Source organism: Phyllostomus discolor, chromosome 15, assembly GCF_004126475.2.
Source record: "Phyllostomus discolor isolate MPI-MPIP mPhyDis1 chromosome 15, mPhyDis1.pri.v3, whole genome shotgun sequence".
Taxonomy (NCBI): Eukaryota; Metazoa; Chordata; class Mammalia; order Chiroptera; family Phyllostomidae; genus Phyllostomus; species Phyllostomus discolor.
The window spans coordinates 300,350-328,012 of NC_040917.2; the positions used below are offsets into that span (position 1 = coordinate 300,350).

General features: G+C 53.0%; 1 long non-coding RNA gene and 1 gene segment (V, D, J or C); one reads left to right on the forward strand and one right to left on the reverse strand.

Annotated features, from left to right (window-relative positions):
• The window catches only part of LOC114489669, a 384,977-nt gene that overhangs the window by 30,572 nt on the left and 326,742 nt on the right, over positions 1-27,663 (reverse strand).
• LOC118498351 lies at positions 1,071-26,037 on the forward strand. Its single transcript, XR_004900851.1, has 2 exons — positions 1,071-1,152; positions 25,733-26,037. It is a non-coding gene; the product is annotated as an uncharacterized LOC118498351 (long non-coding RNA).

Sequence of the window (27,663 nt, forward strand, 5' to 3'; positions counted from 1 at the left end):
CTAGGCCTGTAGCCACTTAGCCAGAGTTGTAGGGGCTGATGGCTCAGTGAGTCTTGCTGTTGCTTGTTTGAGAGGATTTAGGGAACTCCAAAGCAGGAGCTAAGAACAGTCATTCATATATAAAAGGACCTTGGTGAAGCAGCCAGCATTTTGTACTGGCAGTGAGATATCCTTGTACAGAGCCATCCATGGCTGTGATAAGGCTGCATGAGGGGCCAGCCCTCTGTGGTCCAACACCTCCTCCACCTCGCCCCAGGACCAGTGGCGCCTGCATTGCCTGGACCACCAGCAGAAACTCTGTGTCTGAATCTCAAGAAGATTCCTGTGTGACATCCTGAACATTGAAGCAGGACCTTACTGACTTCAGGGTCCTGAAGGAGAGTCTCTTGTCTCCTGCTCTTGTTTGTGTCTGCAGATCCCCTGCTCTGCTGGGGGCTGCTCCTGGCTGAGAGCAGGTTCCTGAGGCCAGGCCCAGTGGGGGTGCCCATGTCTGCCTCAGGGTCCCAGTGCACACCATTTAGCCCCAGCATCTGGGATCTTGACTCCAGCTGGTTCTGCATCTCAGGGCAGGTTCTCCAGGGACCCAGGGTGTCACCAGTCCTAGTGTTTCTCTCCTTCTGTCTCCAGCTAAAAGTGCTGCTGCCTCCAGGAAGTCACTCTGACTTACCCCAGACCAGACTGGGCCAGGAGACCCACCATCCATGCCCTGGCCTCCACCTCCTCTCATGTGGTCACAACAGAGACAGGGCACAGGCCCCTGAGTCACTGAGTGAGTGGATTCAGTGTTGTGGCGTTGGGAGTGGATAAAGTAATATATTGCTGATTCAAAGAAGGGAATTGGAGAGACATCCACTCAGGGCAACCCCAGCTTTATGTTAAAAGGGTTTGAAAACCTCTCCCAGGCTCTGTGGGGGGAGGGGTTGGCAGGGTGGCAGAAAGAGGTTCTGAGAGTTGGTGGTTTGGATACTAGAGCTGGGCTGGTGCTTATCTGCTTCCTGCATGCATGCAGCTAGGCCCTCTAAGTGTCTAGGATGCTGCTGGAGAACAGGCTTCCTGGGGGCTCCTCTGTCCTTCAGGACCCTGCCCCACTGGTGGCCAGTGCTGGCCCCCTGGGACCTGAACACAGGTGCCTCTGGCAAGAAAGGGATCCTGGTGAGTGGGACCTTAACTCCTTTCCTTTCTGGGACACCAGACACCCTAGGGAAATGCTATTTTAAGGGGACACTCCTGTGAAAGGAGGCACAGAGGCTTCTTGGGCCCAGGTTGGGCTGGGGAACTTGAGGCCCAGTGAGGCGAGGTTCCGAGGTCTTGGACAGAGGCCCTGCAAGGATTTCAAGAAGAGCTGTGACATGGGGTCTCCATTGAGGAGTTCACCAATGAGATGGAGGGGGGCAGTGGGTGCTGCTGACCCCTGACTGTCACTGTGTGTAGTTGCCGCCCCACTGGGCCTTCTGAAAGAGCTGACACTGGGGACCTTACTGTGAGCTACCTCCCAGCCAGCCCCAGGGAAAGGCACAGCTCAGGGGTTCTTTGTTGCTGGGGAGCATGGGGGCCTGCGTGACTCTGGATGGTTAGGTGAGCGCTCATGTCTGCTGGCCCCTGGCCCTGAGGCACTGGGGCAAGACTGGACATTTACCCCAAAGGTCAGCTCTGGATAGCACCCATCCTTCCCATGACCCACCAGTATGTGCCCCCTCAATGGGGTTTGACAGGGAAGGCTTCCTGGATAGTCAGCAAGGGTTGCCTGTGGAGCCTGTGACAGTGTCTGGATGGGAGCAGGGCTCCACTCTCTGACCCCTGGCCCTGGGGCTTGGTTCCTGAAGGCCATGGAAAAAGGTTCACATACAGCCTCTCTCAGGTTTGTAGTCCCCACTAGGCCTGCTGTGACTCACGGCCTCTCAGAAACCTCCGTGTAGGGCCTTGGTGCCTCTTTGTTGGTGAGTGAGCTTCCAGGTGAGGCCTCCAGTTGGGCATGGCTGAGCTGGCAGGTCTGGGCTCTGGGCCCCACAGTCAGGTTTTAGCAGTGTCCTGTGGCCCTGGGATTTACATCCTGAACTCCATCCACACTGCCTGAGGCCCAAACTGATTCTGGGGGGATCGGGACAGGGTAAGGACCCACCAGGGCTTCAGAGGCCCATGTCCTGACACAGGACTTCTCCTCAGGCTCTGGCCATTCCTGAGATCAGGGAGAGGGCATGGAGCATCTGCCAGCCTGGAGGGCAGTGTTGCACCTCAGATCCTGAGTGGGGGCTTGGTGGCTGGGCAGCTTTCCAGCAGGGGTGTCTGACTGGACAAGTGTCACTGTGGTATCCGCTGCTATATACCACAGTGACACAGGCAGGACCATAAACCTCCTGGTCTGTTGTGAGTTCAGCACTTCACTCTGTGCTGTTTGACCTTGAAGAAGGAGCAGGGTCCTTCCTTGCTGGATGTGTCTCATGAGGTCTGGTAGTCCTTGGTCCCAGCACCTGTGACCAGAAGGAGCCCAGTGGTTGGTGGGCTCTGAGGAAGACACACCCCAGATGAGATTGCCAGCCTGAGCCTAGGGCTGCTGTTTTGGCATTATGGCAGGGGCTACTGGAGGAGGATTACTAGGGGCAGAGGAGCAAAGGCTCACAGCAGAGCTTTTGGGTCTCTGCTGAGCCACTGCGGAGGTATTCCCCTCACCTGTGCAGCTGATCCAGCCCCTGACCTTCACCCAGCAACACTGTCTACACTGGCCCTGTAGCTCTGGATGCTGAGCCAGAGGGGCTGGGTCTTGGGAGATAGGACAGCTCTTTGAGGTTGGTGGAGAAATCATGGGGTCGTAGTGCTGCTGGGAGGTCAGTTCGGCTCCAGATATGCTTCACACTCCCATTCCCATGTAAAGAGGACGAGTGAGAGAGTGGGGGTGTATCAGGGACCTTGGGGAAGGGAATTAGGTGGGCTCTCTGTCCCTGGGGACAGGCCTGAGGCCAGGTGGTGGGGTGGCCATCTGTGTGGAAGGAGCTCTGTACAGCCCCTGTCCTCAGGAAGGGGTGCGGTGTGTGATGAGGGGCCTCCCAGAGTTGAGCCTGGGCAGCTGGGCTTGGGGAGGCGGGCCAGCTCTGGATGGGAGGGGTGGACACCTGTGGGTGCTAGAGGTTTAGTCAACACTGCCCGAGATGGTTGTGTTGGATATTGACCAGGTGGTGGATGGCTCTCTGCCTTCAGTGTCCCTGTGTCTGTTCAGGAGCTGACTATTAGGTCACCAGCCAGTTGGGAGGACAGCAAGAGGAGACAGGTATAGCTCCTAGTAGGGGCCTGAACTCTACCCACACTGTCTGAAGTCCACAAAGATTCTGTGGTGATCTGGGCAGGGTAGAAACCCACCAGAGCTCCAGAGGCCCATGTCCTGGCACAGGACCCTTCCTCAGACTCTGACCATTCCTGGGACTCAGGGAGAGGGCATGGAGCATCTGCCATCCTGGATGGTGTTGGCCTGGTGGGAGCAGTGTGTTCTGAGCAGGGATAGTGTCACTGTGGTAGCTATTCCGGTACCCACAGTGGCAGAGGCTGAGACAATATTGTGTATTCCGGAGCTTGGGGTGGAAGGACACAGTTCACATCTCCTTACCCAGTCTGGAGGTAGTCATGCCCTTCCAGCTATCCTCAATGAAAAAGCCAAAGTAGGTGTTGACTCAGGACGCTGAGTTGCAGACAGGGCTGGGAGATAGGGCATAGTGGAGGGGTCCCTGAGGCCCCTGAGATTCACCTTCAGGTCCATTTTCAGGTGTGGCCCCTGCAGGCTGGATGTACTTTATATCCTCTTGGCTATTCTGTAACTACCTATTTGAAGTTCCTAATCCCCTCACCTTTTCACCCATTCCACCACATCCTTCTCCAATCTGGCAACCACCAAAAAGCTCTCCATATCCATGATTCTGTCTCAGTTCTTCTTGTTTTCTTAGTTTATTTTAAAATTCAATTGTTAATACATTTGGGTTTTTTTTTTACCATTTTAATGTTCATAGTTTTGATCCTTTTCTTAAGTAAGTGCCTTTAACATTTCATAGCATAATGGCTTAGTGATGACGGATTTTAGTTTATTTTTGTCTAGAATGCTGTTTATTTTCCCTGTGATTCTAAATGATAGCTTTGCTGGGTAGCACAACCTTGACTGTAAGTCCTTGCTTTTCATGACTCTGAATCTAACCTGCAAAGTTTCTTTGAGAAATCAGCTGACAGTCCTAGGGGAACTCCCCTGTAGGTGACTAGTTGCTTTTCTTTTGTTGCATTTAGGATTCTCTCTTTATCTTTAACCTTTGGCAGTTTCATTATGATGTGTCTTAGAGTGAGCCTGTTTGCATCCATCATATTTGTGATTCTCTGTGCTTCTTGGACTTGCATGCTATTTGCTTCACCAAATTAGGGAATGTTATTTCCTCATTTCCTTTTCTCATTTTCTCAAGTAGATTTCTAATTTCTTGGTCTTACTCTTTTCCTTCTGGCACCCTTATGATGCAAATGTTGGACCTTTTGAAGTTGTTCCACAGGCTGCTTATATTATCCTCATTTTTTTGTATTCTCTTTCTTTTTGCTCTGATTGGTTGTTTTTTCCTTCCTTATGTTCTGAATCAATTGGTTTGATTCTTGGCTTCATCCATTCTACTGCTGTTTACCTGTAAATTGTTCTTTATTTCAATTAGGGTATGCTTCACTTCTGACTGGATCTTTTTTGTGCTGCTGAGATCCTCACTAAGTCCCTCAAGCATCCTTATAACCAGTGCTTTGTATTCTTCACTTGATAGGTTGCTTATCTCTATTTAATTTAACTTTTTTTTCTGGAGTTTTGATCTGTTCTTTCATTTGTGCCCTGTTTCTTTGTCTCCTCGTTTTGGCAGCCAGCCTATGTGAGCTGCTTTGGCTCTGTCTTAGTACTGTGGCATAATGTAGTAGGTATTCTGTAGGGTCCAGTGGCCCAGCCTCCCCTATCACCCAAGCTGGGTACTTGAGGTGCACCCTTTGTGTGGGCTGAGTACACTCTCCACTTGTGCTTGAGCCTTGGTTGTTGTTGGCAGATCAAAGGGAGGGATTTACTCAGGCCAGTCGGCTGTAAGAATTCTGCTGTGAACACTCACCACCAACCTTCACCTTCAGTGGAGGATCAGCTCTGCAGGGGCACGGTGGTGGTACTCCAGCATGGTCTGTGGCTGTCCTCTAGGTGTGCTGGCCCTGAGGTTTCCCGGGTGGTATAGGCCAAGGTCAGGCCCCACATGTGTTTTGCTAGGGGCCACCCTGCCTGAACTATAGAGTAATCTGAGATGGCCACTACTTGTGATGGGGTTGGAGATTCCCAGGTGAAGCCAAGCTATCATTCTAGATTGGCTGCAGCTAGTGCTGGGCCTGTAGCCACTTAGCCAGAGTTATGGGGGCTGATGGCTCAGTGAGTCTTGCTATTGCTTGTTTGAGAGGATTTAGGCAACTGTGAAGCAGGAGCCAAGACCAGACATTCATATATAAAAGGACCTTGGTGAAGCATCCAGCATTTTGTCTTGGCAGTGAGGTATCCTTGTCCAGAGCCATCCATGGCTGCGAAAATCTGCAGGAGGGTCCATCCCTCTTGGGTCCGACACCTCCTCCACCTGTCCCCGGACCAATGGCTTCTGCATTGCCTGGACCACCAGCAGAACCTCTGTGTCTGAATCTCAAGAAGATTCCTGTGTGACATCCTGAACATTGAAGCAGGACCTTACTGACTTCAGGGTCCTGAAGGAGAGTCTCTTGTCTCCTGCTCTTGTTTGTGTCTGCAGATCCCCTGCTCTGCTGGGGGCTGCTCCTGGCTGAGAGCAGGTTCCTGAGGCCAGGCCCAGTGGGGGTGCCCATCTCTGCCTCTGGGTCCCAATGCACAGCATTCACCTCCAGCATCTGGGATCTTGATTCCAGCTGGTTCTGCATTCCAGGGCAGGTCTGCAGGGACCCCGGGTGTCACCAGTCCTAGTGGTTCACTCCTTCCATCTGCAGTGAAAAGTTCTGCTGCCTCCAGGAAGTCACTCTGACTGACCCCTAGACCAGACTGGGCCAGGAGACCCACCCTCCATGCCTTGATCTCCACCTCCCTTCATGTGGTTACCCCAGAGGCCCAGCACAGGGCCCTGAGGCGTCACTGAGGGAGTGGATGCAGTGTTGTGGCGTTGGGAGTAGATAAAGTAATCTGCTGTTGACCAGAAGAAGGGAACTGCAGAGACATCCACTCAGGGTAACCCCAGCTTTATGGTAAAAGGGTTGAAAACTTCTCCCAGGCTGTGTGGGGGGAGGGGTGGGCAGGCTTGCAGGAAGGGACTCTCAGGGTTTGTGGTTTGGAGACTGGAGCTGGGCTGGAGCTTATCTGCTTCCTGCATGCTGAGCAGCCAGGCCCTCTCACTGTCTAGTATGCTGCTGGAGAACAGGCTTCCTGGGGGCTCCTCTGTCCTTCAGGACCCTGCCCCACAGGTGGCCAGTGCTGGCCTCCTGGGACCTGAGCACAGGTGCCCTGGCAAGGAAGGGGTCCTGGTGAGTGGGGCCCTTAACTCCTTTCCTTCCTGGAACACCAGACATTCAACGAAACGGCTATTCCTAGGAGACACTCCTGTGAAAGGAGGCACAAGGGCTTCTTGGGCCCAGGTTTGGGCTAGGGAACTTGAGGCCCAGTGAGGCAGGGTTCCCAGGGCTGGAAAAGAGGCCCTGGGAGGATTTAAGGAAGAGCTGTGACATGGGGCCTCTATGGAGGAGTCCACCACTGGAATAGAGGAGGGGAGGGCAGTGGGCCTTGCTGACTGCTGACTGTCACTGTGTGCAGTGGCTGCTCCTCTGGGCTTTCTGAAAGAGCTGAGACTGGGGACCTGACTGTGACCTCTCTCCCAACCAGCCCCAGGGAAGGACACAGCTCAGGGGTTGTGTGTTGCTGGGGAGCATGGGGGCCTGCGTGGCTCTGGATGGCTTAGGTGAGGCCTCATGCATGCTGACCCCTGGCCCTGGAGCACTGGTGGCAGGACTGCACACTTAACTCAAAGGTCAGCTCTGGACAACACCCCTGAGCTCTGTCAGGGGTGACGACAGGACACAGCCCTCTGTTGACCCACCTGGCACCTGCCCCAACTATGGGGTGTAAAAGGGAAGGATTCCTGGGTAGTCAGCCAGGGTTGCCTGTGGAGCCTGTGACAGTGTCTTGATGGGGGCAGGGCTCCACTCTCTGCCCTCTGGCCCAGGGGCTGGGTTGCTAGAGGCCGTGGGAACAGGTTCACATACAGCCTCTCTCAGGCTTGTAGTCCCCACTAGACCTGCTGTGACTCACGGCCTCTCAGAAATCCGTTGCCAAGGCCTTGGTGTCTTTGTCGGGGAGTGAGCTTCCAGGTGAGGCCTCTAGTCGGGCATGACTGAGCTGCCAGGTCTGGGCTCTGGGCCCCACAGGAAGGTTTTAGGAGTGTCCTGTAGCCCTGGGAGTTGCATCTTGAACTCCATCCACTGTCTAAGGCCCAAACAGATTCTGTGGGGATCAGGGAAGTGTAAGGACCCACCAGGGCTGCAGAGGCCCATGTCCTGACTCAGGACACCTCCTCAGGCTCTGGCCATTCCTGAGAGTCAGGGAAAGGGCATGGAGCATCTGCCAGCCCAGCGGGAGGTATTGCACCTCAGATCCTGAGTGGGGGCTGGGTGGCGGGGCAGCTTTCCAACAGGGGTTTCTGACTGGACAAGTGTCACTGTGGGCCCAGTTCCTACTATACCACAGTGACACAGGCAGGGCCATAAACCTCCTGGCCTGTTGTGAGTTCAGCACTTCATTCTGTGCTGTTTGACCCTGAAGAAGGGGAAGGGTCCTTCCTTCTTGGATGTGTCTCCAGAGGTATAGCAGTCCTTGGTCCCAGCACCTGTGGAGCCCAGTGTTTTGTGGGCTCTGAGGAAGACACACTCCACAATGGAGTGGCAGCCTGAGCCTAGGACTGCAGTTTTGGCATTATGGCAGGGGCTACTGGAGGAGGATCCCTCGGGGCAGAGGAGCAAAGGCTCACAGCAGAGCTTTTGGGTCCCTGCTGAGCCACTCTTGAGGTATTCCCCTCACCCGTGCAGCTGATCCAGCCCCTGACCTGCACCCAGCAACACTGTCTACACTGGTCCTGCAGCACTGGATGCTGAGCCAGAGGCACAGGGGCTTCGGAGATAAGACAGTTTGCTGAGTTTGGTGGAGAAATCAGTGGGGTCCTGGAGCTCTTGGGTAGAATGCCCATCTCCAGATCCTCTTCATACCCCTTTCACATGGAAAGTGCAGAGGTCAGGGAGTGGGGGAAGAGGCGATAACTGGGACCTTAGGGAAGGCAATCAGGTGGGGCTCTCTGTCCTTGGGGACAAGTCTGAGGCAAGGTGCCTGGTGGCCACCTGTGTGGCAGGAGCTCTGTACTGTGTACTCTGTACTGTGTGGCACACCCCTGTCCTCAGGAAGGGGTGTGGGGTGTGAAGAGGGGCCTCCCAGAGTGGAGTCTGGGCAGCTGGGCTTGGGGAGAGGGGTCAGCTCTGCCCGGGACAGGTGGACACCTCTGATTGCTAGAGGTTTAGTCAACACTGCCTGAGATGTTTGTGTTGGATACAGACCAGGTGGTGGATGGCTCTCTGCCTGCAGTGACCTTGTGTCTGTTCAGGAGCTGACTATGAGGTCACCAGCCAGTTGGGAGGACAGCAAGAGGGGACAAGTATAGCCGTGAGCAGGGTCCTGAACTCAACCCACTCTGTCTGAGGTCCAAAGAGATTCTGTGGGGATCCAGGCAGGGTAGAGACCCATCAGAGCTCCAGAGGCCCATGTCCTGGCACAGGACCCTTCCTCAGACTCTGGCCATTCCTGGGACTCAGGGAGAGGGCATGGAGCATCTGCCATCCTGCATGGTGTTGGCCTGGTGGGTGTAGTGGGTTGTGAGAATGGATAGTGTCACTGTGGTAGCTATTCCCGTACCCACAGTGGTAGAGGCTGAGACAATATTGTGTATTCCGGAGCTTGGGGTGGAAGGACACAGTTCACATCTCCTTACCCAGTCTGGTAGTGGTCATGCCCTTCCAGCTATCCTCAATGAAAAAGCCAAAGTAGGTGTTGACTCAGGACGCTGAGTTGTAGGCAGGGCTGTGAGGTGTGGCTCAGTGGAGGGGTCCCTGAAGCCGCTGAAATTCACCTTCAGGTCCATTTTCAGGTGTGGCCCCTGCAGGATGGATGTACTTTATATCCTCTTGGCTATTCTGTAACTACCTATTCATACTTGTGAATCCCCTCACCTTTTCACCCATTCCACCACATCCTTCTCCCATCTGGCAACCACCAAAAAGCTCTCCATAACCATGATTCTGTCTGAGTTCTTCTTGTTTGCTTAGTTTGTGTTAAAATTCAATTTTTAATAGATTTGCACTGTTTGCCATTTTAATGTTCATAGATTTGATATTTTTCTCAAATAAGTGCCTTTAATATTTCATATCATAATGGCTTAGTGAAGATGAATTTTCATTTAGTTTTTGTCTAGAATGCCGTTTATTTTCCCTTTGATTCTAAATGATAGCTTTGATGGGTAGCACAACCTTGACTATAGGTCCCTGCTTTTCATGACTATGAATCTAACCTGCAAAGTTTCTTTAAGAAATCAGCTGAACAGTCCTAGGACAACTCCCCTGTAGGTAACTAGCTGCTTTTCTTTTGTTGCTTTTAAGATTTTCTCTTTCTCTTTAACCTTTGGCAGTTTCATTATGATGTGTCTTAGAGTACGCCTCTTTGCCTCCATCATATTTGTGATTCTCTGTGCTTCTTGGACTTGCATGCTATTTGTTTGCCTTTTGTTATTTCCTCAAATAGATCTCTAATTTCTTGGTCTTACTCTTCTCCTTCTGGCACCCCTATGATGCAAATGTTGGACCTTTTGAAGTTGTTCCACAGGCTGCTTATATTATCCTCATTTTTTTGTATTCTTTTTCTTTTTGTTCTGATTGGTTGTTTATTGCTTCCTTATGTTCTGAATCATTGGTTTGATTCTTGGCTTCATCCATTCTACTGTTGTTTACCTGTAAATTGTTCTTTATTTCAATTAGTGTATGCTTCACTTCTGACTGGATATTTTTTGTGCTGCTGAGATACTAAGTTCCTTGAGCATCCTTATAATCAGTGCTTTGAATTCTTCATCTGATAGGTGGCTTATCTCTATTTCATTTAGCTTTTTTTCTGGAGTTTTGATCTGTTCTTTCATTTGTGCCCTGCTTCTTTGTCTCCTTGTTTTGGCAGCCTGCCTATGTGAGCTGCTTTGGCTCTTTGTTGGTAGGGTGGCCTAATGTAGTAGGTATTCTGTAGGGTCCAGTGGCCCAGCCTCCCCTATCACCCAAGCTAGGTACTTGAGGTGCACCCTTTGTGTGGGGTGAGTACACTCTCCAGTTGTGCTTGAGCCTTGGTTGTTGTTGGCAGATCAAAGGGAGGGATTTACTCAGGCCAGTCGGCTGTAAGAATTGGCTGTGAGCACTCACCACCAACCTTCACCTTCAGTGGGGGATCAGCTCTGCAGGGGCAGGGTGGTGGTACTCCAGCATGGTCTGTGGCTGTCCTCTAGGTGTGCTGGCCCTGAGGTTTCCCAGGTGGTATAGGCCAAGGTCAGGCCCCACATGTGTTTTGCTTGGGGCCACCCTGCCTGAACTAAAGAGTAATCTGAGATGGCCACTACTTGTGATGGGGTTGGAGATTCCCAGGTGAAGCCAAGCTACCTTTCTAGATAGGCTGCAGCTAGTGCTGTGCCTGTAGCCACAGTGTTATGGGGGCTGATGTCTCAGTGAGTCTTGCTATTGCTTGTTTGAGGGGATTTAGGGAACTCCGAAGCAGGAGCCAAGACCAGCCATTCATCCATTAAAGAAGCCTGGATGGAGCAGTGAGCATTTTGTCTTGGCCAGTGAAGTGTCCTTGTCCAGAGCCATCCATGGCTGTGATGGGCATGCATGAGGGGCCAAGTCCTTGGGGCTGACACCTCCCCAACCTGCCGCCAGGACCAGTGACATCTGCATTGCCTGGACCACCAGCAGGATTTCTGTGTCTGAATCTCAAGGAGATTCCTGTGTGACACCCTGCCCATTTAAGCATGATCATACTGACTTCAGTCAGGGACCTGAAGAAGGGGCTCTTGTTTCCTTGTCTTGTTTGTGTGCAGAGCCCCTTCTCTTCTTGGGGATGCTCCTGGCTGAGAGCAGGTTCCTGAGGCCAGGCCCAGTGGGGGTGCCCATCTGTGCCTCTGGGTCCCAGTGAACATCATCCACCCTCAGCATCTGGGATGTTGACTCCAGGTGATTCTGCATCCCAGTGCTGGTCTCCAGGGGCCCTCCAGCACAGAAGCACCAGTCCTAGTCCTCCTTTCCTCCCATGTGCACTGCCTGGACCACCAGCAGAACCTTCCTTCTTTCCCTTCACTCTCTGACCTCTACTCTCTGACCAGCTAAAAATGCTCTTGCCTCCAGGAAGTCACTCTGACTGACCCCAGACCAGATTGGGCCTGGAGACCAACCCTCCATGCCCTGGCTTCTGCCTCCCCCCATGTGGTTACCCAAAGACCCAACACAGGGCCCTGATGATCATGGTGGAGTGGGTGCAGTGTTGTGGCATTGGGAGTGGATAAAGTAATCTACTGTTGATTATAAGAAGGGAATGTCAGAGACATCCACTCAGGGCAACCCCAGCTTTATGTTAAAAGGGTCTGAAAACCTCTCCCAAGCTATGTCGGGGGAGGGGCCGGCAGGCTGGCAGGAAGGGACTCTCAAGGCTAGTGGTTTGGAGAATGGAGCTGGCCTGGTGCTTATCTGCTTCCTGCATGCTGAGCAGCCAGGCCCTCTCACTGTCTAGGATGTTGCTGGAGAACAGGCTTCCTGGGGACTCCTCTGTCCTTCAGGACCCTGCCCCACAGATGGCCACTGCCTGGCCCCTGGGACCTGAGCACAGGTGCTCTGGCAAATAAGAATCCTGGTGAGTGGGGCCCTCATCTCCTTTCCTTCCTGGGACACCAGACACCCTAGGGAAATGCTGTTCCTAGGAGACACTCCTGTGAAAGGAGGCACACAGGCTTCTTGGGCCCAGGTCTGGGCTGGGGAACTTGAGGATTGGTGAGGACTTTCAGGGAGGGCTGTGACATGGGGGCTCCATGGAGGAGTGTACCTCTGAGATGGAGGATGGGAGGGCAGTGGGCTCCCCTGACCTCTGCTGTCACTGTGTGTAGTGGCCACCCCACTGGGCATTCTGAAAGAGCTGAGACTGGCAAGCTGACTGTGAGCACCCTCTCAGCCAGCCCCAGGGAAGGACACAGCTCAGGGATTCTTTGTTGCTGGGGAGCATGGGGGCCTGCCTGGATCTGGATGGCTTAGGTGAGGGCTCTTGCCTGCTGGCCCCTGGCCCTGGGGCACTGGTGGCAAGACTGCACACTTACCACAAAGGTCAGGTCTGGACAGCACCCCTGAGTTCTGTGAGGGGTGAGGACAACACAGAGCCCTCCCCTGACCCACCCAGCACCTGCCCTCATCATGCGGTTTGACAGCAAAGGATTCCTGGGTAGTCAGCCAGGGTTGCCTGTGGAGCCTGTGACAGTGTCTGGATGGGAGCAGGGCTCCACTCTCTTCCCTCTGGCCCTGGGCTGGGTTGCTAGAGGCCGTGGGAACAGGTTCACATACAGCCTCTCTCAGGCTTGTAGTCCCCACTAGACCTGCTGTGACTCACAGCCTCTCAGAAACCTCCAGTCTAGGGCTTTGGTGCTTCTTTGATGGAGAGAGAGTGTCTGGGTGAGGCCTGCTGTTGGGCATGGCTTAGCTGGCAGGTCTGGGCTCTGGGCCCCACAGGAAGGTTTTAGGAGTGTCCTGTGGCCCTGGGAGTTGCATCCTGAACTCCATCCACACTGTCTGAGGCCCAGATTCTGTGGGGATCAGGGCAGGGTAAGGGCCCACCAGGGCTGCAGAGGCCCATGTGCTGCCACAGGACCCCTCCTCAGGCTCTGGCCATTCCTGAGAGTCAGGGAGAGGGCATGGAGCATCTGCCAGCCTGGACAGCAGTGTTGCACCTCAGATCCTGAGTGGCGGCTGGGTGGCGGGGCAGCTTTCCAATAGGGGTTTCTGACTGTACAAATGTCACTGTGGTACCATCCGCTATATACCACAGTGACACAGGCAGGACCACAAACCTCCAGGCCTGTTGTGAGTTCAACACCTCACTCTGTGCTGTTTGACCTTGAATGAAGGACAGGGTCCTTCCTTGCTGGATGTGTCTCATGAGGTCTGGTAGTCCTTGGTCCCAGCACCTGTGACCAGAAGGAGCCCAGTGGTTTGTGGGCTCCAAGGAAGACACACCCCAGATGGGAGTGGTAGCCTGAGCCTAGGGCTGCTGTTTTGGCATTATGGCAGTGGCTACTGGAGGAGGATCCCTGGGGGCAGAGGAGCAAAGGCTCACAGTAGAGCTTTTGCGTCTGTGCTGAGCCACTGTGGAGGTATTCTCCTCACCTGTGCAGCTGATCCAGCCCCTGACCTGCACCCAGCAACACTGTCTACACTGGCCCCGTAGCACTGGATGCTGAGACTGAAGAGCTGGACCTTGGGAGACAGGACAGCTCTCTGAGGTTGGTGGAGAAATCAGTGCAGTCATGGTGCTACTGGAGGTCAGATCAATTCCAGGTCCTCTTCCCAACCCCTTTCCCATGGAAAGAGGAGGGGTGATAAAATGGGGGGAGGAAGTGATAACTAAGACCTTGGGAAAGGCAATCAGGTGTGGCTCTCTGTCCCTGCGGACAGGCCTTAGACCAGGTGCCTGTGTGCCCACCTGTGTGGAAGGAGCTCTGTACAGTCTCCTGTTTTCAGGAAGGGGTGTTACCTGTGAGGAGGGGCCTCCCAGAGTGGAGCCTGGGCAGCTAGGCTTGGGGAGAGGGGCCAGCTCTGCCCGGGACAGGTGGACATACTTGGGTGCTAGAGGTTTAGGCAACACTGCTCGAGATGTTTGTGTTGGATACCAACCAGGTGGTGAATGGCTCTGTGCCTGCAGTGACCTTGTGTCTGTTCAGGAGCTGACTACGAGGTCAGCAGCCTGTTGGGAAGACAAGAAGAGGGGACAGGTATAGCCCTGAGCAGGGTCCTGAACTCAACTGACACTGTCTGAGGTCCACTGAGATTCTGTGGGGATCCAGGCCGTATAGAGACCCACCAGAGCTCCAGAGGCCCATGTCCTGACACAGGACCCTTCCTCAGACTCTGGCCATTCCTGGGATTCAGGGAGAGGGCATGAAGCATCTGCCTGCCTGGAGGGTGGTGGCCTGGTGGTGGTAGTGGGTTGTGAGCATGGATAGTGTCACTGTGGTAGTTACTCCAGTATCCCACATTGGCAGAGGCTTGGACAATATGGCTTTTTCCGGAGCTTGGGGTGGAAGGACACAGTTCACATCTCCTTACCCAGTCTGGTAGTGGCCATGCCCTTTCAGCTATCCTCAAAAAAAAGCCAAGTAGGTGTTGACTCAGGAAGCTGAACTGCAGACAGGGCTGGAATATGGGGCACAGTGGAGGGGTCCCTGAGACCCCTGAGATTCACCTTCAGGTCCATTTTCAGGTGTGGCCCCTGCAGGCTGGATGTACTTTATATCCCCTTGGCTATTCTGTAACTACCAATTTGGATTTCCTAATCCCCTCACCTTTTCACCCATTCCACCACATCCTTCTCCCATCTGGCAACCACCAAAAATCTCTCCATATCCATGATTCTGTCTCAGTTCTTGTTTGCTTAGTTTGTTTTTTAGATTCAATTGTTAGTAGATTTGTATTTTTGCCATTTTAATGTTCATAGTTTTGATCCTTTTCTTAAGTAAGTGCCTTTAACATTTCATAGCATAATGGCTTAGTGATGACAGATTTTAATTTATTCTTGTCTAGAATGCTGTTTATTTTCCCTTTGATTCTAAATGATAGCTTTGGTGGGTAGCACTGCCTTGGCTGTAGGTCCTTGCTTTTCATGACTGAATCTAACCTGCCAAGTTTCTTTGCTAAATCAGCTGACAGTCCTAGGGGAACTCCCCTGTAGGTGACTAGTTGCTTTTCTTTTGTTGCTTTTAAGATTCTCTCTTTCTCTTTAACCTTTGGCAGTTTCATTATGATGTGTCTTAGCGTGAGCCTCTTTGCATCCATCATATTTGTGATTCTCTGTGCTTCTTGGACTTGCATGCTATTTGTTTGCCTTTTGTTATTTCCTCAAATAGATCTCTAATTTCTTGGTCTTACTCTTCTCCTTCTGGCACCCCTATGATGCAAATGTTGGACCTTTTGAAGTTGTTCCACAGGCTGCTTATATTATCCTCATTTTTTTGTATTATTTTTCTTTTTGTTCTGATTGGTTGTGTTTTGCTTCATTATCCTCCATATCATTGAGGCACACAGGCTTCCTGGGCCCAGGTCTAGGCTGGGGACCTTGAGGCCCAGTGAGGCAGAGTTCCCAGGCCTGGCATATAGTCCCTATGAGGACTTGAGAGGAGGGCTGTGACATGGGGGCTCTATGGAGGTGTCCATCACTGAGATGAATGAGGGGAGGGCAGTGGGCTCTGCTGACTACTGACTGTCACTGTGTGTAATGGCCACCCTGGTGAGCATTCTGAAAGAGCTGGGACTAGGGACTGACTGTGAGCTCCCTCCCAGCCAGTCCCTGTGAAGGACACAGCTCAGGGGTTCTGTGTTGGTGGGAAGCATGGTGGCCCATGTTGCTCTGGATGGCTTAGGTGAGGGCTAATGCCTGCTGGTCCCTGGCCCTGGGGCATTGGTGGCAGGACTGGACACTTACATCAAATGTCAGTTCTGTACAGCATCCCTGAGCTCTGTGAGGGGTGAGGACAGGACACAGCCTTCCCCTGACCCACCCAGCACCTGCCCTCACCATGCGGTTTGACAGGGAAGGATTCCTGGGTTGTCAGCAAGGGTTGCCTGTGGAGCCTGTGACACTGTCTGCCTAGGAGAGGGGCTCCACCCTCTCATTTCTGGCTGTGGGGCTGGGTTCCTAGAGGCCATGAGAACAGGTTCAGGCACAGCCCCTCTCAGGCTTGTAGTCCCCACTGGACCTGCTGTGTCTCAGGGCCTCTCAGAAACCTCCAGTCTAGGGCCTTGGTGTCTCTTTGGTGGGGAGTGGGCTTCCAGGTGAGGCCTCCAGTTGGGCATGGCAGAGCTGGCACGTCTGGGCTCTGGGCCCCACAGGCAGGTTTTAGGAGTGTCCTTTGGCCCTGGGAGTGGCCTGTGGGAGTTGCATCTTGAACTCCACCCACACTGTCTGAGGCCCAAACAGATTCTGTGGGGATCATGGAAGGATAAGGACCCACCAGGGCTGCAGAGGCCCATTTGCTGCCACAGGACCCCTCCTCAGGCTCTGGCCATTCCTGAGAGTCAGGGAGAGGGCATGGAGCATCTTCCAGCCCAGTTGGAGGTGTTGCACCTCAGATCCTGAGTGTGGGCTGGGTGGCAGGGCAGGTTTGTAGCAGGGGTTTCCGACTGGACAAGTGTCACTGTGGTACGATACACTATAATACCACAGTGACACAGGCAGGACCATAAACCTCCTGGCCTGTTGTGAGTTCAGCACCTCACTCTGTGCTGTTTGACCTTGAAGGAGGGGGAGGTTCTTTCCTTGTAGGATGAATTCCTGAGGTCTGGTAGTCCAGAGTCCTAGCATAAGTGGTCCTAATTAGCCCCATGTTTCATGGACTGTTAGGCAGAAATGCCCCAGATGGGAGCGGCAGCAAGAGCCCAGGTTGGTGTCCTGACATCATGGTAGGGCTGCTGGAGAGGGGTCCTTGGGAGCAGAGGATCAGGTGCTCATGAAGGAGCTGTTTGGTCTGACCTGGGCCACTGTGGAGGTTTTCCCACTGTGAGAGGGTCCCATGCTGAATCTTCCCTCTCTTGGGCCCGGGGTGGTGGTGGGGCCTCTTCACTTGAGCTCCCTGCACCGGTGCAGCTGATCTAGTCTGTTACCCATACCCAGCAACACTGTCTACACTGGCCATGCAGTGCTGGGTGCTGAGCAAGGGTTCCTGGGGCTTGGGAGACAGGACAGCATGCTGAGGTTGGTGAAGTGGATGGGGCCACTGGAGCTCTTGGGAGGTCAGCTCAGCTCCAGATCCTCTTCACACTCCCTTTCACATGGAAAGAGGAGGGGTGACAGACGGGGGTGGAGGTGATACCTGGGGAAGGCAATCAGGTGGGGCTCTCTGTCCTTGGGGACAGGCCTGAGGCCAAGTGGTAGGGTGGCCACCTGTGTGGCAGGAGCTCTGTACAGTCCCCTGTCCTCAGGAAGGGGTGTGGGGTGTGAGGAGGGGCCTCCCAGAGTGGAATCTGGGCAGCTGGGCTTGGGGAGAGGGGCCAGCTCTGGGTGGGAGGGGTGGTCACCTCTGGGTGCTAGAGGTCCAGTTGGGTGGGCCCGTAAGTTAGGTGGAGCAGAGTCTATGGGTTCCAAGTTGTGTTAGTGTTAGTGAACTTCATGTATTCTCAGATATGGCACCAGCTTTCCAGCCCTGTGGGAGGGTGGGTTTAGAAAAGGAATAATGGCCTCTGCTTGCCAGATACTTGATTACAGACACTTAAGTCTCTCCCTGTATACCATTGGTGCCTTTCAAGCCTATACAGCAGTGCTGCAGCTCAGAGGGAGTGAGTCTGAATAAGTGAGGCTGTGTGTGAGTTCTCTAAGTGGAACTGCTTGGGGCTCCAAAAGTTTCTTCCACCAACTCAATGTCTGCTGTTTTTTGCAGTCAGAAGTTGTGGGGACTTATGTTTCTGGCACTGGAAACATGGGCTGGTGGTCCTAATGTGGGACTGGAATTCCTTGCTCCCAAGATATGCCTCCCAAATTTTTATCCACTGCATATGGCTAAGGGACAATGTCTTTTCCCCTCCTACCAGTCCTGATGGCTGTGGTTTCTTTAATTCCATAGTTGTGCCCTCTCCCAAGCCCAGACCTCAGATCTGAGGGACCATCCTTCCAGGGCCAGAGGCTAGATGATGGTGGCTTCAGGGCCCCAACCCAAAGGGGTTAGCTGCCAGGACTGGGTTCAGAGAGGGCCCAAGGGCGCTGGTGGCACTGGGGGGCAGTGCTCAGTTGGCCCTTGCTGCTGCTGAGGGTGGTGTCACTATGGTCATTGTCGTTACCTAGATCACTGTATGACACCCTATGACAATAACTGGGTCCTGGGGCCTGAAGGGTGCCTAGTAGCTGGGGCAGATCTGCAGCACCCCCATGTGGGCTGGGAAGGGAAAGGAGGTGCTCTGGATGCCTGGGGCAGTTCATGGTGGATGTCCGGTGGGTAGAGCCCAGGGAAGCTAAGCAGGCTGAACATGGAGATCCCAGGTCTGCTGCTCTGGGGGCTTCAAGCTGCTGTCCACCAATGGGGACAGCAAACTGGGGGCCAGGCCTGGCTGGTGAGACTACTTGTGGGGGCCTGGGGTGAGTTCAGGCTTAGGTGGGCATCTGGTTTGCCTCTGATGTCTGTGTCTGGGGCCCTACAGGTCATTGGATGGGGTGTGTAACCTGTGCTGGTTACATGAGGGACTGGGCTACCCCAAGGGCCAGCCAGGGCCACACCTGCCTACGGGGAGCATTGGGTGATAGGTTTCAGTCTGGATCAGAGGACAGGGGTTGGGCAGTGGCAAGAGAGCAGGAGGCACAGGGCTGGGCAGGAAGGTCTCAGCTCCCCAAGGCCACTGCCCTTAGCTGCTAAGGCCTTTGAGGTGAGTGTTAGGGCCTGACCCAGGTTGACCTTCTGGGAAGTTTTGCCTGTGGCTTTACACCCTGTCTGTGTGTCACTTAGTAGGAATGCTTACAAACTCTAGGTAACAGTGTTTACTGCCTGAAGCTGCCCTCCTGCAAAAGTCCCCCCAGTGAGGCAGCCCCTGGGATGGAAGCTTGGATGAGGACAGGGTCTGAACATGCAGAGGGTATACAGCCAGAGTAAGGAGTGGGGGGGCGACCCTGGGCTGAGGACTGGGTGAGGCCCTGGGTGGTTCTCTCCCCCAGGAACCTGGCAGTCCAGACCAACCAGGAGTAGTGTATGTCCATGCTGCTGGATTGGGATGGGCTAGCTCCTCCCAGGGTCTTTCCCTGGAGGCCATCGCTGTGGCCAGGTTTCTACTTGGTGCATGAGTCACATGGTGGCCAAGAACCTGCACAGCACTGCTCCCCAGGGAGAGGCACCTGCCACATGCTCTGGTCCCACCAGGAAGGACCACCTTCTTAGGGATTCATCTACAGTGGGCTGTGAGCCCTGCCCCATGCCTTGGCTGGTTCGTGCACTGCCACACAGTCTAGCACTGGCCCAGTTCTACCCTGTCAGCCTCCCTGAGGGTGTCTGGTATCCTGCCTGTGAGACCTTCATCTCGGACTGTCTGCCCAAGGTGCCTCTGGCCTACTTAACTCCTGCTGGTGCTGAGCACTGGGCTGTGTCTGCCAGCTCACTGGGCTTGGGCAGGAGCACGTGGGGTCAGTGAGTCCACCTCAGAGGCTTAGAAGATCCCAGATGCAGGTGGGTGCTGGGCTCTTGGGAGGGGCCACTGGGTTGGCTGGAAGTGGCCCTGGAGGCCAAGTCAGGGTTATTATCCTGGGAGCAGCCCCTAACCCATCATGGCCCCAAGGGCCTGGCTATTACCCCAGGGTTTATGGCATCAGGCCTGTCACTGTGGTAGTTATAGTAACACAGTGGGAGGGTCCTTGGCAAAAACCTCCTGTACATGGTGGGAGGGCCCTACCACCATGGCGCCTGGCCCAGGTGTCTGGTGGGCCTGCCTGCACGGGGTGCAATGGGGTCGTAGTCCCATGGAGTCAGCAGGACAGGCCTGTGTGGGGATGCCTGAGGGCCATGCCTTCACCATGCCTGCCACCCCGTGGGTTTGTGTTGCAGGCTGCACTGCTGTGGTAACACCATACCCATGGTGCTGTGGCCCCATTCAAAATCCAGGGACGGTGTCACTGCTTTGCTGAGGGCAGAGTGTGTCTCCGGTTCTGGGCAGGGTTTTTGATGGGAGCTGTGACATTGTGGTAGTAACAACTACTACCACTACAGTAGTAGCACAGTGACACAGACCTACCCCAAATCCCCTATACTGTGGGCTGGGCCTGAGGGAGCCTGGGATTCAGGGCTGACCTGCAGAGGGAAGCAGAGACCCAGGGAGGCTGCACACAGGTTCAGGGCTGGGAGCTGTGTCCGGGGGGCAGATGGGGCCATGCCTGCCTGCCCTAAGGCTCCTTGGCAGGACATGGCCTCCTCAGCCTGCTGTCTGCCCCCACTTTGGAACTCAACCCCATGGTGACAGCCTTCTGGGTTGATAAATTGCCCCCAACCTGTGTAGGGGGCACCATGGGGCCTTTGGTCCTCCAGGGGCCAGCAGGTGACCCCTGCCTGTGAATTGACCCTAGGACTTCAGATTCAAATTGTGCTTGCTGTCCCACAGGGTATCTGAAAGGTGGTACAGCCTCACCCCACCTGGACACCAGCCTCTGACCCTGTCTTCAGCCCCGCTCTGGCAACATTTATCCCATCCCCCTGTGGGTACTACCTTCTTTGAGGCTGCCTGGAGTTGCCCCATTACAGTGATGGAGACGTCGGGGATCCTGAGGGGCCAGCCTGTCCCCTGATGCAGCTTTAGTCCTTTCTCCTCCAGCAGGATGTGGATCACATGCAGGGGAGGAGGCGCAGGTGCAGAGAGGCCCAGGGAAGGCCCAGGGGCAAGTCAGGCCCAGGTGCCTTCCCTCCCAGGCTCCTCTACCCCTCCCACTCCACCCACCAGGGTGCCTGAGGCTATGGCAGCACAGCCTTGGCCTTTCTGAGGACAGGCTTCCTCCTGGGCCCTTGGGGCTCCAGGCCAGGAGCACAGCCCGATTCTCTTTAGGTCCCTCAGTGCTAATGGACATAGAGTCCCTGTGATTATGGGTGACTGGTTGTCATCAGGTCTCAAAGCTCAGTGGAGTTTCCCTCTGAAGGCCTTCAAAGCTTGAGCAGGGCTCCCCATGTTAGGAGTGCAATCTGCATCACCCAGTCCACTGATTTAAAGCACCTTCATGGAAACCCCCCAGATAATGTTTGGACAAATATGGGGACACCCAAGGCCAGTCAAGTGGACCCATCAATTAACTATCACAAGATCCATGTGTCCCATCCTTTCAACAGACTCAGATGGCTTTTGCCCATCATCCTCAGTAGTGTCTCCTTGGTCTACCACTAGGACATTTATCTGCTGAATAAGGAATCAGAGGCAATGGCTGATGAATTCCATGAATGAGGCTTAGTGTGTGTGTTAACAACAAAGGCCACAGTAAAACTCCAGAGAAGTACCTGAGTGCACACCTCACAGCTCATGGAGCAAATGTGAATTCCACACCTTTGAGAATGGCTCCAGTGCAGAATGTCTAACTCAGGACTCTCAGACCCTCCAGAAGCTGCAGTCCATGGAAGGAGAAAGCTGACTCATGACCTTTGATACAATGAGAATAGTCACAGACAGTGGAAATTGACACTCAAGATGTCCCACCAAGACCCCTGTGTAATCCCTGGTATGTTCTCATCTGCTTGCTCATAATCCTGGATTGCTGTGCACCCAATACATGAGTATCTCCCTTTCCATTTTTATTGCAATTGTTAGGTTGACTCAGGAATTGGAATGCAGGTTTTGATACTGGATGTCTGAGAACTTTCAAACCTCACCCTTTTTTATCCATGTCTGCCCTCATATGGACATGCTGATAAAAAACTCTGGTTGATCGTTCATTTGCCTGTGGTGGGAAAGTCAATACAGCAAGTCCCTGTCCAACACAGGAACCTTCACCCTCTCACCAAAAAAAGCCAAACAAACAAACAAACAAACAAAAACATGAGCCAGGCTCCTGACCAGGTTCTCAGAAGCTACTTTACCCCTGCTGGAGATGCAGACCTGACTCTCCTGACCCTCAGAACTTAGCTGCACCTGATCCTTCAGTGTGTGGGCATCATCAGACTCCACATCTGAAGCTACTTTGGGTGGGAGCTCCTCTAGGTTTGCACAGGGGCCGCAGCATCAGTGTTGTGTGCACGGTGCTGGGACAATGACTACCCCCATCATCAGGCCTTTATTCTCCATCAGGACTGACCACTGCTCTGTTAGCTGATGACAGATGAGCCCCAGGAGCTGCCATTCACTGCTGAGTTGTTTGTCCTGTTAGTATCCTGATTCCGACTCTGAAGAAGATGGGGGGACAAATGTCAGATGAAGCAGAAACTCCAGACTGCATGGTAACCCAGGGTTTAGCCTCCACCTCCACCTGCTCCTGGGGTGGTTGCTCTGATATCTGGGCCCTGAGCACCCCCTGGTGTCCATACCTCTTGTCTCATGCAGGGAGGTTTGTGTCTGGGCTCACATTGGCTTTCGCTCACTATGACTCTGACACAGTAATTCATGGCTGTGTCATCAGTGGTCACAGAGCTCAGCTGCATGGAGACCTGGTTCTTGGATGTCTCTGGAGGTGGAGGTACAGCTCTTGAGGCATGTGGGTCAGGGATGGGAGTGTAGTTGTGTTATGAGTCATCTTGAAGTCATGTCAATGGACAACCCTTTTTCCTTTCTTTAAACATTAAAACTGGACTAGATGAGAAGATCCTACTATTTTAATCTCATGAAATATTCAAGTGGATATTAAAATAGATTAACATTATACCCAAACATCTTCCCAAATCCAAAGAAACACATGCAGTAGACTCATAGTTGCCAGATGGGATCACCATACTTTCATAAAATATCATTTGATATAAAATTTAATGTTACAATAAGAGCAATATAAAAAACATTCTATCCCTTGACCTGGCTGAGACCCCTGTTCCTGCAGGTGCAGCCTGTCTCAGTTCAGCTCTGTGGAATAGGCCACGCAGGTTAGGACCTGCCACCCACAGTCCAGACAAATCCCTGCACTGACACAGGTGTTAGACTCACTGTGCTTTTCCTTCAGTCTCACTTCTCCCAGGGCAGTGCATCCCCTTCCCACAGGTGAGCCACTCAGGAGGACTCCGGGGTTGCTAGACCACATGGGGCCCTGAGGCCCTGGAGTAACCTTCTGCCAGAGAGACACGGGTGCTGACTCTGGGCCAGCAGTCATTCTGAGGTGTGTGTAGACAATGGAACTTGCTTCCTGGCAGTTTGAAACCTGCCATACCCATGTTCACCTGAGACCCTGGGCTGGGGGAACCTGGGGGCTGAAGAAGGAGATTGGGAATTCATGATGGGCCAACGTGACAGATGGGGGAAACCAAAGTGCAGAACAGATGTATCTTTCATTAAATAACTGAACTTAGGTGAAACACATGATGAGATTTAACAGCCCGGTAAATGCTTAAAACCAGGCTTGCTTCCCCAAGTCTCACACACCCTCCACACACAGAAAATTCCCACTGCTGTCCCCATTATTTAATAGAGCACAGTGAGGACTGGGGCACATCTGACAGTCTGAAGACATCCATGGAACTCATGGGAGATTTCCATAGGTGACAAATGTGTCAGAATATTGCTCCTTTGTTGGCAAGAGAGCTGAGAGTGAGGAGTTCATGCAGCCACATGGAACCAAAGTGATGTCTGTGATAGAGATGGCAGCAATGCCCTGCAGGTGCTGGGAGCCACCTGTGAGGAGCCCTGGGCATTGATCAACTGTGACCATCAGGAAGGACAGCGAGGTGGATTCCTAGGGGGAGAAGCAGTGAAAACAACTTCAGTGAGCAGCACACTGTTGCCCCAGGGGACAGCTGTGCTCTGTAACCCACTCCTGTCCCCTCCACCAATGTGAGGAGGACACTGAGCCCCCCTCCTTGCCCCTGGTCACCTCAGTGATGTGTGTCCTCACCTAGCCCTGGGGTCCCTCAGACTGGAAATGCCCTCTTCTCCCTCACCTGTCCCAGCCATGCTGCCTAGAGATGCATTTCAGGTGAATGCTGTGTGTCTCTGTGTCCCAGTTTTTTAGGGGCTTCAGAGACAAAAATACCTGGATAAATGGAATCTGTTGAAGGCCTTGTTATTTTTCTCACTTCCATGCCATTTGAGATGTAAGCAGAGGGAAATGCTGATTACCTGCTCAGAGGATGCTGCAAAGTGAAAATTCATGGGGTCAAAGTGTCTCCCAAGAAAGGAGTGTCCAATCTGTGCAGCAGGGTCCTGTGTGTGGTGACTGTATTGGAGAGTTGTGCATCCCCACAACTCATCCTGGTGACCATCAGTCAGAGGGTTCTGGACTCTAATGACAGGATACCCACATCGCATCTCCCTTGAAGAGACCCTGGGTCCTTATAGTGCCCTGCACCCTCTCAGGACTCACCCACTGTTGTTGTCCCCACACATTCACTTCTCACACTGCTCTCAGCTCAGAGACCCCTGTGGCCAAGGACCCTGGACCAGGCTCCCCCTCTTCCTCAATTCCATTTTCCTGGAAACACATTGGGACAGTTACACCCCTTTGGAGGTTCTTGCCCCAAACATTTACTGTGCTAATATATTTTAAGTGGACACAGAAACATTAAACACACAAAGTCATGCAACTGTTGTCACCTTCCAAATCCAGAAATGCTCACTTTCCCATACTAGTTTGGTGCCCATTAAATAACAACTCCCTGCTTCCTCCTCCCACCCCAGTCACCGCATTCCTCATCTGTCTCTACACCTTTGACCACTCCAGGTTCTCACAGACATGGAAGCACAAAGCTGTTGTGTTTCTGAGAATTACCCATTTCTCTCTGGGCATTGTGTCTCCAAAGTTCATCCATGTTCTAGTAGCTGTCCACTTTTTCTTTTTCTTTTTTTTTTTTTAAGGTAGAATATGTTGGCGTAAGGATGGAGCACATCTTGTTTATTCGTTTTCCTATTCCATCTCTCTTGTTTTCACAAGAGTTCAGTTGACTGTAAACAGGAGTTTTCCTGTTTTCCTGATCAGGAAGGAGGGGGCACAGCACAGGGAAGGTGGACAACAAACTCTAGTGAAAGGAGTCAACATGTGATCACATGAAATGGACAGGAAACACCCATGACCAGAGGCTGTGCTGAGTTAGGACAAACACTAATAAGTTTCCTAGTGTTGCTCATGGTTTTCTGTCATAGTTTCCTGTCCATCCTGGAAGCAGCAGGACAAGGAGAAAGGAGGAGGTGTACACACAGCCTGTGTGATGGGGGCTGGGCTGATGGAGCCCTGGGTCTGATGGGGACCGGGTCCACCTCCAGGTCACACGTGCAGCAGCCTGGACTTTTTGGGACACGTACATCCCATCCCTGCCTGTGGCTCTGAGAAAATAACAATGTGACAGAAAGAAGGTTCAGGGAAATCAAGGAGAAACATTGACATGAGGGTCACAGAGGAGTCTCAGGGTTAGTTCCAGTCCAAGGATGCAGGCCTGAGATGCAGGAAGAGCCCATGTGCCCTGAGATTTGGAGGCAGGACACAATCTCATGTGGACACTCAAGTTCCAAGTTCCAAGGCCATCAGGCGGGAGAATAACATTGGTCTCCTACAGGCCTTCAATGATTGGGCAGGGTCCCTCATACTAGGGAGGGCAATCTGCCTCACCCAGGCCACTGATTTAAATCACACCCACAGAAACCTCCAGATAATACTTGAACAAATATGTAGGCACACACTGCCAGTCAAATGAACCCCTAAATTAACTGTCACATGACCCATGTATCCAATACTCTCAACAGACTCAGACAACCTCCCCCCAACATCCTGAATAGCATCTTCATTATTTTCCACTAGGAGATTTATCTGCTGATTGAAGAATCATGGGGAATGGTTGATGGTGCTAATGGGGAGACCTTATCATGTGTATTAATGACAAAGGCTGCAGTAAAACTCCAGAGCAGTCCCTGGGTCCACACCTCAGCTCACAGAGCAAGTGTGAAACCCACACATTTGAGAATGGCTGCAGTGCAGGATGTCTAACTCTGGACTCTTGGACCCTCCAGAAGCTACAATCCTTGGAAGGAGGCAGCTGACTTATGACCTTAGATACAATGAGAAAAATCTCAGCAGAAACTGCCATTAAAGATGTCCCACCAGGACCCCTGTGTAATCCCTGGTGTGATTTTATCTGCTTGCTCGTAATCCCAGGTCGCTATACACCCCAATGCATGACAATTTCCCTTTCCCTTGTGATTGCAATTGTCAGGTTGACTAAGGATTCTGAACCCAGGTTTTGATGCTGGACATCTGAGTTCACCCTTTAGAGCCTCATCCTCTTTATCCACATCTTTCCATATCTGGACAAGCTGATAAGAAAGCCTGGGTGATCACTGCGTTGTCCCCGGTGGGAGAGTCAACCCAGCAAAGTCCCTGCCCAACTTAGGAACCCTCACCAGCCCTCTGACCACAGCAAATCAGCACTCAGAAGCCACTTCACTGCTGCTGACGAGGCCTGTCTGGCCCTCCTGAGACCCCTATCATGTCAGAACTGAGCCCCAATTGATGCTTTGGTGTGTGGACATCATCAGACTCCACATCCAAAGCTACTTTAGGTGGGAGCCCCTTTGGGTCAGTACAGGAGCCACAGCCACTGGCACTGTGTGTAGGGTGCTGGGACAATGACCCCAGCCCCACTGGGCCTTTCCTCTCCTTCAGCATTTACCACTGCTCTGCTAGCTCATGGCAGGTGAGCTCTGGGACCTGCCATTTGCTGCTGAGGTGTCTTGTCCTGTTAGTGTCACGATCTGACTCTGGAGAAAATGCAGGAAGGAGTAAATGTCAGGTGACAAGGAGTAACCTAGGGCTTAGCCTCCACCTGCACGTGTTCGTGGGGTGGATGCTCTGATCTCTGGGTCCTGAGCGCCTCCTAGTGTCCTGAGCAATCCTGGCAGCCCAGCACTCCTGTCTCCAGCGGTAAAGGTGGGGGTGTGGGCTCAGGCTGACTTTCCCTTGCTGTGTTTCTCACACAGTAACACACAGCTATGCCCTTGGTGTTCATGTAGCTCAGCTGCTGGGAGACCAGGTTCCTGGACTTGTCTGGGTCAATGGCTGACCGACCTTTAAGAGATGGTGCATAAGCACTTTACCACTTGGACCTGTAGCATGTCCGTCCCAGCCAGGGGAGCCCTCTCCTCGGGTGCTGTCTGAGCCAGTCCCAAGCAGCACTATTGCTGGAGACATTGTCCCCAAGATGGTACAAGGGAGGGTATGGGTCTGACAGGGCTGCACCTCCTTGTAGCCTGACTCCTGCAGCTGCACCTGGGACAGGACACCAGAGGAGAAAAGAAAACAGCAAGGTAAATGAGTCCATGTCTCTGTGAACACTGCTGTGCACCGTCAGGTCTCCCAGTCACTCCCAGACCCCATGGGAGACCCAGCACAGGAAGGAAGAGGAGGAAGGGGACAGGCATTTCCCTGGGTCAGCCAGACTGAGCAGGTTCTGCAGACACCATCTGGGACCACGTTTAAATAGGAAGCCACACCTGGCATTTGCTTGAACATCACTCACTGATATGAGGCCCTGTGTGCACACAGCTTGCTGAAGCATAGCCCCAGTTCTGCAGCCAGGTTCTGCCAAAGCATGTCCTTGGGCAAGTTGGATCCAAGGCAGGGGCAAGAAAAGGCTACTCACCGGCAGACCTTGAGTGTGGGCATTGCGGATCTTACATCAATCCCTGAGTCTGTGTGCCCATATTACTTGATCTGATTTAATTAATTAATTACCT